Below are 13,129 nucleotides of genomic sequence, written 5' to 3'. Positions count from 1 at the left end.
CCAAGTATGAAGAACTTCCTAACATTAGTTGTACGTTTGCCTTTCATCATTTTGAACCAGTGCCTCCTTGCTGCACCATCAAAATTGAATTTGATGCAATGTTCTGGATTCAACTTTTCTACACCACTTACTATTGAGGTCCCTTGTTAGTCATCTTCCTTCAAGACTGAAGGACTCTTCACCATTCAATTTGGTCAGTTTATTGCTTCTCCACAGTGATTGGACGGACATATTAAGTGGCAGGTGTCAGCTGTGGCTCACCTCTGAGCCGGAAGGTTGTGGGTTCAAGTCCCATTCCAGAGACTTGAGCACATAATCGAGGCTGACACTCCAGTGCAGTGCTGAGGGAGTGCTGCCCTTCAGATGAGACGTTAAACCGAGGCGCTGTCTGCGCTCTCAGGTGGACATAAAAGATCCCATGGCACTATTTCGAAGAGGAGCAGGGGAGTTTTCCCCGGTGTTCTGGCCAATATTTATCCCTCAATCAACGTAACAAAAACAGATTATCTGGTCATTATCACATTGGGGCAGAAATTCGGGTCGGGGGCTTGCCGCGCGTGCAAGCCCCCGATCTGCACTTACCTGACGCGCCTGCCGTTCACCTCCAGGGACGCCTGGAATTCCTGTTTGAAAGAGAAGAATCCCGGGCAGCGTCTGACGTCACGCCGCCCAGGAGTGCAGCCAGCGCGAAGCCTGGAGCGCGCAGTGCAAGTGAGACACGCCCCTTGAGGTGCTGTGCATGCTGAAAACCGGCATTTCCTCCGGCCAGACGCGTGAGTACCCCGACCGTACTCACGCGTTTGGAACGGAATTACTGGGCCATTGTTGTTTGTGGGAGCTTGCTGTGTGCAAATTGGCTGCCGCGTTTCCTACGTTACAACAGTGACTACACTTCAAAAAGTACTTCATTGGCTGTAAAGCGCTTTGGGTCATCCGGTGGTCGTGAAAAGCGCTATATAAATGCAAGTATTTCTTTCTTTCAGGTCTATGACACTCCGAGATCGCCAGGAGAAACTAGGAGCTTCTCAAATAAAATGTAATTTTCAAGCAAGAAATTCCTGGCAGCACGAGGATTTTATAGATTTGTTTGAATGCAAGTACTATGGCGTTTTCGACAATAGATTATGTCTGTGTAATATGTCCATATAAACAGCAGGTGGCACTTCTTTTCCTAACAAATATGAAGCAAACTGTTTCAAAGCACCTCACCAGATGGGTGACACATAAACACACAGACAGAACGAGACACAAAAAAGCCATAAACCTCACACAAAAATGTACTGCCGTCAATGTAGATAAACACAAACCAGCCATTGTGATAACAGACATACCACCTCATTTCATAACCCAATATACACAAGTAATTGAAACCTTGCTGAAAAGTACAGTAGCTGCACTATTTCAGTAAGGCTGTGGGTTTTCATCACATGACATACACATCTACCTCACAAAGTCTGCTCCCACTGTCATTACTGCCTGAGTATTTACATTTCAAAATTCACTCTCCATTATTGACTACAATCTTGTCAAAGTTTTGTGCCTGAAAGATAAATTGCACTTACATAGAGCCTCTCGTGTAAAACAATACCTCCAAGCATTTTACAACGGGGAGAGGGAGATGTCAAGGGGGAGATGGAAAATTGAAGGGAAGCCACAGACAAAATGAGGTTTTTAAAGAGGCTTTTATAGGGAGATCGATGGGCAGTGAGGTCAGTAGTTTTTGGAAGACAATCTTAAGGAGCTGAAGCATAGTTACAACGGGGAGAGGGAGATGTCAAGGGGGAGATGGGATCAGCTTCTGATGTGGGAGTGAAGGAATTGGGGAATGAGCAGTTACCTAGAGTCAGAGGACCGGATGGTGTAATTTGGGAGATACAACTGGAGATCATCATTCAATAAGAGTGGAACAAGGCCATGCTGGATTTTGAAAACAAGGATGAGGACTTTAGTGTCAATAGATTGCGACATCTGGCAAGATGAGGTACCAGAGGGAACCGTGCACATCTGGAACTGTACTCGAAAACATCTCTGGGAACTGCCATTTACTGAGATGAAACGGCAGTGTTCTAGAACATAGGAGTCCAAACTTTAGCCTGTGGGCCACATTTTGCCCTCAATCCGGCCCTTGAACCATACAGACCAGGAATATCTCAGATTAGGTCCCAAGTCCGTGCTGGGTTAGCTGACAGTAAGAGCATTATGATTGACCTCAGCATCCCCAGGCTAGGGAGGGAGGTGATACGCTTTTCCAGCATTAGATGCTGGATAGTGATGTCATCAAGTAGTTGCAGAATTAAGCTTGGTTGTGATGCCCCATTGCTTGAATAGTCCATTGCTGATTCATGAGATATCGGAGGACACGCAAGTTTAAGAAGAGCAGAAGTGTAGCTTCGCGTAGCCTGGACGACCACATGTGCAGGAATCGTCACCAGCTACAGCAACTCGAGCTCTGGGTTTCGGAGCTTGAGCGGCAGCTGGAGTCACTGCGGTGCATCTGCGAGGCTGAGAGTTACGTGGATAGCACGTTTCTAGAGGTGGTCACCCCGCAGCTTAAGAATATGCACGCAGAGAGGGAATGGGTGACCGCCGGACAGGAGGAGGAGGACCAGGCAGGTAGCACAGGAGTCCCCGGAGTGCATCGCACTCTCCAACCAGTATTCTGTTCTGAGTACTGGTGAGGGCGATGGCTCCTCTGGGGAGTGCAGCCAGAGTCAAGTCCACGGCACCACAGCTACACGGGGGGGGGGTGGGCGGGAAGAGTAGTTAGGGGAGCAGACAGGCGTTTCTGCGTCCGTAGACGTGACTTCAGGATGGTATGTTGCCTCCCTGGAGCCAGGGTTAAGGATGTCACTGAGCGGCTGCTGGACAATCTTGAGGAGGGAGGGTGAACAGCCAGAGGTCGTTGTCCATATCGGTACCAACGACATAGGCAGAAAAAGCAATGAGGTCCTGCAGGCAGAGTTTAGGGAGCTAGGAGAGAGGTTCAAAAGCAGGACCTCAAAAGGTAGTAATCTTCAGATTACTCCCGGTGCCATGTGCTAGTGAGTACAGGAATAGGAGAATAGAACAGATGAATGTGTGGCTGGAGAGATGGTGCAGGAGGGAGGGCTTTAGATTCCTGAGGCATTGGGACCGTTTCTGGGGAAGGTGGGACTTGTACAAGCCGGACGGGTTACACCTCAACAGAGCCGAGACCAATATTCTCACGGGGAGGTTCGTTAGTGCTGTTGGAGAGGGTTTAAACTAGCTTGGCAGGGGGATGGACACCAGCATATAGGAGTAAAAAAGAGAAATAAGGTGCATAAAAGAGTGAGTGTGTTGGATTGTACTAGAGAAGATAGTACTAGAGGCAGAAGTAGTACCATATTAGATAGGAGCAGACTAAGAAAGACTACGAAAAATTCAAAAATGGGTTTAGAATGCATGTACATAAACGCACAAAGTGTGGTGTATAAGGTTGGTGAGCTACAAGCACAATTCGCCGTGTGGTAGTATGATGTTGTGGCAATAACGGAAACGTGGCTTAAAAACGGTGAGGACCGGGCACCTAATATTCAAGGATACTAGGTGTTCAGAAAAGATAGGGAAGGATAAAAGGGAGGTGGGGTGGCAGTGCTGATTAAGGAAGACATTGTAGTGTTGGAAAGGGAGGATGTTCTTGAGGGGACAAGGACCGAATCCATTTGGTTAGAGTTGAAGAGCAAAAAGAGTATGATCACGCTATTTAGGGTATTCTGTAGGCCTCCAAATAGCGAGAGGGAGTTAGAGGAGCAAATCTGCAGAGATATGCAAGAGCTATAGAGTGGTGATATTGGGGGACTTTAATTGCTCAAATATTGATTGTGATAATGCTAGGGTAAAGGGAAAGGAGGGGGAGGAATTTCTGAAATGTGTTCAGGGGAATTTCCTTGACCAATATGTTCTTGGCCCAACTAGAAAGGAGGCATTGCTGGATCTGATGCTGGGGAATGAGGTGGGCCAGGTCGACCAAGTGTCTGTGGGAGAACACTTGGGTACGAGTGATCCTCATATCATAAGATTTAGATTAGCAATGGAGAGGAGCAAGGAACAATCTAGAGTGGAACTTCTAAACTGGAATAGGGCTAACTTCAATGGGATGCGAAAGGATCTAGCCAGTGTAAAATGGAACCAAAGACTGACAGGAAAAACTGTAACGGAACAATGGGTAATCTTTAAGGAGGAGATGTTCCAAGTACAGGCGAGGTACATTCCGACAAGAGGGAAGGGAAGGGAACCAAAGCAAAGGCTCCTTGGATGATGAGGGAGATAGAGAAGATGATGAAACAAAAAAAGAGGGTGCATGTCAGGTGAATTCTTCAAGGGAGAACCAGACCAAATACAATAAGTTGAGAGGGGATGTGAAGATGGAAATAACATTGGCAAAGAGAGAATGAGAGTAGAATGGCGGTTAACATAAAAGGGAACCCAAAAATCTTCTACCGGCATGTAAACAGTAAGCGGGTAGTAAGAGGCGGGGTGGGGCCTATTAGAGACAAAGAAGGTGATATATGCTTAGAGGTGCAGGGCAAGGCTAGAATACTCAATGAGTACTTTGTATCGGGGTTTAATAAGGAGGTGGATGCTGACAAAATATCGGTAGAAGTGGAAAAGGTAGAAGTAATGGAAGGGGTGAAAATTGATAGACAGGATGTACTAGAAAGGCTGGGTGTGCTTAGAGTGGACAAGTCGCCTGGTCCCGATGGCTTGCATCCCAGGTTGCTAAAGGGAATTGGGGAAGGAGATAGCAGAAGGGCTTTCCATAATTTTCCAATCTTCCCTAGATGTGGGGGAGGTGCCTAAGGATTGGAAAGTGGCAAATGTGACACCATTGTTCAAGAAAGGGTGCAAGGACAATCCTAGTAACTACAGGCCGGTCAGTTTAACATCAGTGGTGGGTAAAGTTTTAGAAACAATAAGCAAGGAAAAAATTAACGGGCACTTGGAGAGGTTTAATCTAATTAAGGAGAGCCAACACAGATTTGTAAAAGGCAGATCGTGCTTGACTAATCTAATTGAATTTTTTGATGAAGTTACAGAGAGGATTGATGAAGGGAATGCAATGGATGTTGCTACATGGATTTTAGAAAGGCGTTTGACAAAGTACCACATAGAAGGTTGGTTAACAAAATTGAGGCTCATGAAATAGGTGGGTCAGTGGCAGCTTGGATAAGGAATTGGCTTAAGGACAGAAAACAGTGAGTTGTGGTAAATGGCTGTTTTTCAGACTGGAGGATGGTAGACAGTGGTGTTCCCCAAGGGTCAGTGCTGGGGCCACTGCTTTTTTTTGATATAAATGACCTGGATATTGGAATACAGTGTAGAATTTCTAAATTTGCCAATGACATCAAACTTGGGGGTGTGGCAAACAGTGAGGATAATACCAATCGACTGCAACAGGACATAGAAAGGCTAGCAGAATGGGCAGACCAGTGGCAGATGGAATTTAATACAGAGAAGTGTGAGGTGATATATTTTGGCAGAAGGAATAGGGAAAGGCAATATATACTTAGTGGCACAGTTTTAAAGAGTGTGCAAGGACAGAGGTACCTGGGAGTTAATGTGCATAGGTCCCTGAAGGTGGCAGGACATATTGAGAGAGTGGTTAGCAAAGCATATGGGATCTTGGGCTTCATAAATAGAGGTATTGAGTACAAAAGTAGAGAAGTTATGCTGAACCTTTATAAAGCACTGGTTAGGCCACAACTGGAGTATTGCGTCCAGTTCTGGTCACCGCACACTAGGAAGGATGTGAAGGCTCTTGAGAGGGTGCAGAGGAGATTTACCAGAATGGTTCCGGGGATGGGGGATATTAGCTACAAGGGTAGATTGGAGAAGCTGGATTTGTTTTCATTACAGCAAAGGAGGTTGAGGGGTGATTTGATAGAGGAGTACAAGATTATGACGGGTTTGGATAGGCTAGACGGGGAAAGGCTGTTCCCACTAGTTGATGGTGCAAGGACATGGGGACACAGATTTAAGATATTGGGCAAGAGATACAGGGGGGATGTGAGGAAAAACTTTTTTACACAGCGAGTGGTGAGGACCTGGAACTCGCTGCCGACGGAAGTGGTGGAAGCGGAGACACTCGATGTTTTCAAGGGGAGACTGGCTAGGCACCTGAAGGGAATAAACTTGCAGGGCTACAGGGATAGAGCGGGGGAATGGGACTGACTAGATTGCCGGCATGGACTTGATGGGCCGAATGGCCTCCTATGTGCCGTTATGTTCTATGACTCTATAAGTACAGGTCGCTAGATAACAATCTAGAAACAGTGTCCTATACTTCTGGAAGTTCAGGATAGTTTATTCCTTCGCAAGTGAAACTCCAGAATATCTATTCATCCCCACTGTTCAATCTTGGTCAATAGCATTTCACACTTGACATTTAATTGCACCCAACAGCACAGGGACCATCACATACCATGGAACATTTGAGCCAACATATAAACAAAACATCCAGGCAGACTCTGATTAAGTACAGATTGATCAAGATCAATATTCCCTCTAAATTTTCTTTGTTGAGCGCGGCCTGTTTATTTTGATGCGCGGTCCCTTTAAATTTGCTGCGCAGCCACGCCGGCGTGGTATCTTAGAGGGAACAGCTTGTGAGCGGCCTGCGCGGTACCTTGCACATTACTGCGCGCTCGCGCATGTGCACAGCTTAGAGGGAACATTGGTCAAGATTGTCACCTTCTGCAATAAAAAACTGCAGAAAATTGCTCCTGGGGCCTGCACGGTCTGTCCAGCTAAATCACCCTGCCAGGTGTATTTAACAAAAGCACATTCTTGCAAACTGCTTTGGGTTGTGCTCGACAACTTCTTGTCTCAACACTGAGGCAATATGAAAAAATAAGCAGTTCATAGCAGCTATAATGGCCCATCTGATATACCAGTCAGGATCCAACCTAAACTTCTAATTGGGTATGTATCTCTGAAGATAACTGTGTAACAGCATAGCAATAGCAAAACATTAATTTAACCAAAATCCCCTTTGGTCAAATAGGTAAAAATCTCAACATGTTACAGTTACGATAGGCTGGGTTGTTTCTACTGGTCGGTGAGAAGAAAATAAATTTATAATAATCACAAAAAGAACTAAAGTGAGGTCAGAAAAGAATTCTTTACACTGAGGGTGCTTAGAATATAGAAGCTTCTGCTACAAACTCTTATGAAAGTGGGGTCCATAAATCCTTCTAAAAGTTAATGAGATTGTTGTTTGAAACAGAATATTAAATGGCATGGGGAGCGAACAAGATTAGAAGACATGTGCTGGGGATTTCCACTTGCCAGCCCACAATTTAACTGTCCATTAAAATTTATGGGTGGTAATCACATGCTGGCGACACACAAACGGAAACCCTGGCCCAGGTGTCTAACATTGTATGCAGTACTTCAAATAGAGCCTCATCAGTATTTTCTACATGAGGTTAGAATCATATGCAAAGTGTGCACTAAAATGATAAACAAATTGTAATAAAGAAAATGTTATTTTTTTAATTATTGAAGTAATTTGGTTTTCAAGAAGTTGTTTGGATCGTGACCTGTGACTCTTCCAACAAATTTGCTGCTGGTTGGAACCTGAAGTGTCTCCACTGGAGGGGGAATCAGCAAACTTGTTTTATCCAATCTAAATCTCCCATTATTCGCTCACCATCCATGGAAATTCAGGATCGGCTAAAGGAGAGATTGGAAGGGAGCAGGCAATGGGCACTGCCCATAAAGGATAACCAATGGGCAGGAAAAATAAGCAAAAATTTAAAATGAAGTTTGCTCAGTTGGATATAATTTAATCCCTTCATTACTTTAAAGCCTCAATCACATCCCCTCAAAGTCTACGCTTTTCCAAAGCCCCATGTCTCTAAGCCTGTCCTGATAACTAAGGGTCCTTAAACTAGATATCAATCACATGAACCTGCTATGGACCTTTTCCAGGGCCTCAATATCAGAATCATAGATTAGTACGGCACAGAAGGAGGCCATTCGGCCCATCGAGTCTGCGCCAACTCTTTTGAAGAGCAATCCAGTTAGTCCCACTCCCCCACATCCCTGCAATTTTTCTCCTTCAAGTACTTATCCTATTCCCTTTTGAAGGCTACTATTGAATCTGTATCCACCACCCTATCAGGCAGTGCATTCCAAATCCTAAACACTTGCTGCGTAACAAAGTTTTTCCTCATGTCGCCTCTGGTTCTTTTGCCAATCACCTTAAATCTGTGCCCTCTCGTTATCGACCCTTCAGCCGCTGGAACCAGTTTCTCTTTATTTACTCTCTCTAAACCCTTCATGATTTTAAACACCTCTATCAAATCTCCTCTTAGCCTTCTCTGCTTTATAAGGAGAACAATCCCAGCTTCTCCAGTCTGTCCACGTAACTGTAATCCCTCATCCCCGAAACAATTCTGGTAAATCTCTTCTGTACCCTCTCCAAGGCCTTCAGGTCCTTCCTAAGGTGTAGTGCCCAAAATTAGACACAATACTCCAGCTGGAGCCCAACTAGTGTTTTATATAAGTTTAGCATAACTTCCGGGCTTTGGTACTCTATGCCTCTATTTATAAAGCCCAAGGTCCCAAATGCTTTATTAACTGCTTTGTTAACCTGTACTGCCACCCAATGTTCCCTCTAATTTTTTTTGTACTGAGCGGGCCACAAACTCCTTTGAGCGCGACCTTGACCTTTTCGCCCGCGAGCAAATTTTACAACAACTACTGTTACAACGGCTTTTACAACAACAACTTAAAAGCATATATACAGTAATGCCATATTGCCACCCCACCATCTCAAATCATGAGACAATCAAACAAGGTTCTATACAAGTTTAACATAACTTCTCTGCTATTGAAATGAACCCCAATGCTTTATTTGCACTTTTACGGCTTTTCTAACCTGCATTGCTACTTTTAATGATTTGTGAAGTTATACCCCAAGATCATTTTGCACCTCTACCCCATTTGGACTCTTACTTTCCAAGGATTAGGTAGCCACTTCTTCCTCCTACCAAAATGCACCACCTCACGCTTATCTATTATTGAAATTTATTTATCATTTACATGCCCATTCTGCAAGTTTGTTTATTGTAGAATTAATTAAAAGCTTTTAGTTCATCATGTACAAACTATTTTTTTTTAAATTCTTGTCAGAAATGACTGGGATATAAAAGAATGCAAAATAATGCATTAACACTTCAGAAACGTCACTCAGCTACACGGTTATGTATCGACAAACAATCCAAAAGCCCAAGGTGAGCTGAAAGAGAAATATCTATTCGTGCAATTTGTATTAATTTTGAAGTTTTCAATGTATTAGCCCATCCCTCATGTCACTATAGCACAAGCAGCAGGAGCAGCGGCTTTCCTATGGCGCTGACGTGCTGTACGTCCACATAAGTAATTAGAATATTAATCACAATGCAACCAGACAACCAACAAATATAAAGTGCTGCAGTTCTTTAGTTCACAGTATTAAAAATAGAACAAAAACAGGTATCCATAATTTCAACTTCAATCACTTCCAATAATAAACATTGTCTTCTTGAAGCAGCACACCCCCCATGTAACATGTCAGAAATGCAGCACTTATTCACAAGTGCGGAAAAACACATACACAATTTGCGTCACTGAATTAAAAACAAAAAGCAGGAAAAGCGATGATTTACCAGAAATAAACATTTGTGGCGGAGCCACCAAAGGACTCAGAGCGGTTGTACATAATTCCTTTAACAGCAATGTAGTTACTGTCTGTGCCTGTACCTTTAATTACACTGTTTGACTGTACAATGTCTAGTTACCTTTACAGCGCGGTTTCAACGTGATGACATCATGCCGTTAGTCACGTGATGCCCCAATGGCGGGAAGAACGTGATGACGTCAGTCTTCTGACCAGAGGATCAGTCCTCGTGGGGCCCTCGAGGAGAGGAGACCTGTTATTGATGTGTTCTAGCAGTTTCCAGTTTAATCTCGTTTCCTTTCATTGAAGTTCATTGTTTAATTGCCTGAGTCGAACTCAGTCTTTTTGATCGGAACCTCCGTTCCTACACATTCATCTTTCTTCCTGAACAGGAGAACCAATCAGACTGACTTGGAAATGTTTACTAATATGGTGACGTAAAGACGTTAATTTACGAATTTCACTTTTAATGTTTTTCTCTCAAACATTCTCCACAATATTAATCCCTGTTCTTATCATAAAAAGTGTTGAATTATTTTAGGTACTTCGCAATTAAATAGCGGAAAACAAACTCCATTGTACTCTCAATTTTTAATCTCCTATTTCAAACATTTATACCAAATCAAAATTGTACATTATCAGTTTAATCAAAGTATTTTCTGTGTCTTTCTCAATAAACAAATAGTAGCTTCTTCTAAAGTAGCTTGCTGCAATTTTATACATCATCACATAATTCTTGTTTCTATTAACACTCCACTAAACTTTTAAGAAGAAATCTATATTTACATTATTCCTGGGACTTGTTAGCACTATAGAACGACAGACAAAATAAAATGGATTGTGCTTTTCCCCTTTTTTGGTTCTCTTCCTAAACGTCTTAATGATTATTTTTTTTAAGTCAATAAAAAGCCATATGTAACTCCTGCATTTCCTCCCCTGCCCTCAATAGCATGGTTGCATGTTTGTGTAAAGCTACTCACTTCAGTCGATCGTCCAAAATCAAATATTGAGAAATTTCAATTTTAAAATGTTTTAAGCAATTCAGAGCCACTTTAAAAGCGTTTGGACTTCAAGACCTTGTTGAAACTTGCTCAGATGAGGGGAAAATTGATTTTTGCTTGTTTCTTCCAAAATCATATTTGAAACTTAGGGGGGAAAAAGTGTTTTCATCACTCATTTTTTGTGAAAAGTTCATTAAAAATCTTTAAATTCTTTCAAGCCTCATTGCAGCTTTGACAGAAGAAGGTGCTCTAAGTTTTTCTTACCCTCTTCAACGCTGTCGTTAAACATACAACAAAAAATAATAAAATAAACTCTAATTCCAAACAGAGCTCAAATAAGAAAGTGAATAAAGTGGTTAAACATCCTAAGGCGGCAGTGAGGTTATCTATCTCCAGCCTTGGTGATGCATTGGATCAGTTTTGGAGAAGTTGTTTCCTCTTTTTCTGCGGCCGTTCCCTCCGTCTCTCTCAGACTCGAAGGTACAAATGGGGGCACAAACTTTTCCACTCTCTCATAATATGATTTAAATAACCCTGATAAACTCTTTCAAAAAGGGGACACCTGGTAACATTTAACTGGAACTTACCGTAGGACATTCAACATCACTTTCCTGTATTTTTTTTTATGGCTTTAAACAAATATACAAATTTTCAAAAAAAAATTCACCGCGGGCCTAAAACTTCTTTGCCTTAGCCTCGTTCCAGTCTCTCTCTCTCTCTCCCCCCCCCCGTCTCTCTCTCCCCCCCGTCTCTCTCTCTCTCTCTCCCCCCCGTCTCTCTCTCTCTCTCTCTCCCCCCCGTCTCTCTCTGTCTCTCTCCCCCCCGTCTCTCTCTCTCTCCCCCCCGTCTCTCTCTCTCCCCCCCGTCTCTCTCTCTCTCCCCCCGTCTCTCTCTCTCTCCCCCCCGTTTCTCTCTCTCTCTCTCCCCCGTCTCTCTCTCTCTCTCCCCCCCGTCTCTCTCTCTCTCCCCCCGTCTCTCTCTCTCTCTCCCTCCCATCTCTCTCTCTCTCTCTCTCCCCCGTCTCTCTCTCTCTCTCGCCCCCCGTCTCTCTCTCTCCCCCGTCTCTCTCTCTCTCTCTCCCCCCGTCTCTCTCTCTCCCCCCGTCTCTCTCTCTCTCTCCCCCCGTCTCTCTCTCTCTCTCTCCCCCCCGCTCTTTCTCTCCCTCCCTCCTCTCTTTCACTCCCCCCTCCTCTCTTTCTCTCCCCCCTCCTCTCTTTCTCTCCCCCCTCCTCTCTTTCTCTCCCCCTCTCTCTCTCTCCCCCCGTCTCGCTCTCTCTCTCCCCGCGTCTCGCTCTCTCTCTCCCCCCCGTCTCGCTCTCTCTCTCCCCCCGTCTCGCTCTCTCTCTCCCCGTCTCGCTCTCTCTCTCCCCCGTCTCGCTCTCTCTCTCCCCGTCTCGCTCTCTCTCTCCCCCCGTCTCGCTCTCTCTCTCTCCCCGTCTCGCTCTCTCTCTCCCCGTCTCGCTCTCTCTCCCCCCCCGTCTCTCTCTCGCTCCCCCCCCGTCTCTCTCTCTCCCCACCCCCCGACTCTCTCTCTCACCCCGTGCTCTCTCTCTCTCCCCCCCCGGTCTCTCTCTCTCTCTCCCCCGTCTCTCTCTCTCTCCCCCCCGTCTCTCTCTCTCTCTCCCCCCCGTCTCTCTCTCGTCTCCCCCCCCGTCTCGACTCTCTCTCTCTCCTCCCCCGCGGCTCTCTCTCTCTCCCCCGTCCCTCTCTCTGCCCCCCCCGTCTCTCTCTCTCTCTCTCCCCCCCGTCTCTCTCTCTCTCTCCCCCCCGTCTCTCTCTCTCTCTCCCACCCCGTCTCTCTCTCTCTCTCTCCCCCCGTCTCTCGCTCTCTCTCTCCTCCCCCGTCTCGCTCTCTCTCTCCCCGTCTCGCTTTCTCTCCCCCCGTCTCGCTCTCTCTCCCCCGTCTCGCTCTCTCTCGACCCCCGTATCGCTCTCTCCCCGTCTCGCTCTCTCTCCCCGTCTCTCTCTTCACCCGTCTCTCTCTCTCTCTCCCCCGTCTCTCCTCTCTCCCCCCGTCTCTCTCTCTCCCCCCCGTATCTCCTCTCTCTCCCCCCCGAGATATCTCACTCTCCCCCCCGTATCTCTCTCTCTCACCCCCCCGTCTCTCTCTCTCTCTCTTCTCCCGTCTCTCTCTCGTCTCCCCCCCGTATCTCTCTCTCTCTCCCCCCCGTATCTCTCTCTCTCCCCCCGTCTCTCTCTCTCTCTCTCCCCCGTCTCTCTCTCTCTCCCCCCCGTCTCTCCTCCTCCCCCCGTCTCTCTTTCCCCCGTCTCTCTCTCTCTCCCCCCCGTCTCTCTCTCTCTCTCTCTCTCTCTCCCCGTCTCTCTCTCTCTCTCTCCCCCGTCTCTCTCTCCCCCCCGTCTCTCTCTCTCTCTCCCCCCCGTCTCTCTCTCTCTCTCCCCCCCGTCTCTCTCTCTCTCCCCCCCCGTCTCTCTCTCTCTCCCC

The 13,129-nt window shown here is 45.9% G+C and overlaps 1 protein-coding gene across 1 annotated transcript in view; it reads right to left on the bottom strand.

The window, feature by feature from the left end:
* tnk2b (tyrosine kinase, non-receptor, 2b) overlaps window positions 1–11,325 on the bottom strand; it is a 135,502-nt gene extending 124,177 nt beyond the window's left edge. Inside the window, exon 1 of the mRNA XM_085990070.1 lies at window positions 9,807–11,325. The gene's annotated coding sequence lies outside the window, so the exon portion shown is untranslated. The remainder of the gene's footprint in view (window positions 1–9,806) is intronic.
* Between the last annotated feature and the right edge of the window lie 1,804 nt (window positions 11,326–13,129).

This window comes from Somniosus microcephalus, chromosome 6 (assembly GCF_052327205.1).
Source record: "Somniosus microcephalus isolate GS21.2 chromosome 6, FLI_Smic_1.0, whole genome shotgun sequence".
Lineage (NCBI taxonomy): Eukaryota > Metazoa > Chordata > Chondrichthyes > Squaliformes > Somniosidae > Somniosus > Somniosus microcephalus.
This window is presented reverse-complemented; position numbering and strand designations above follow the sequence as displayed.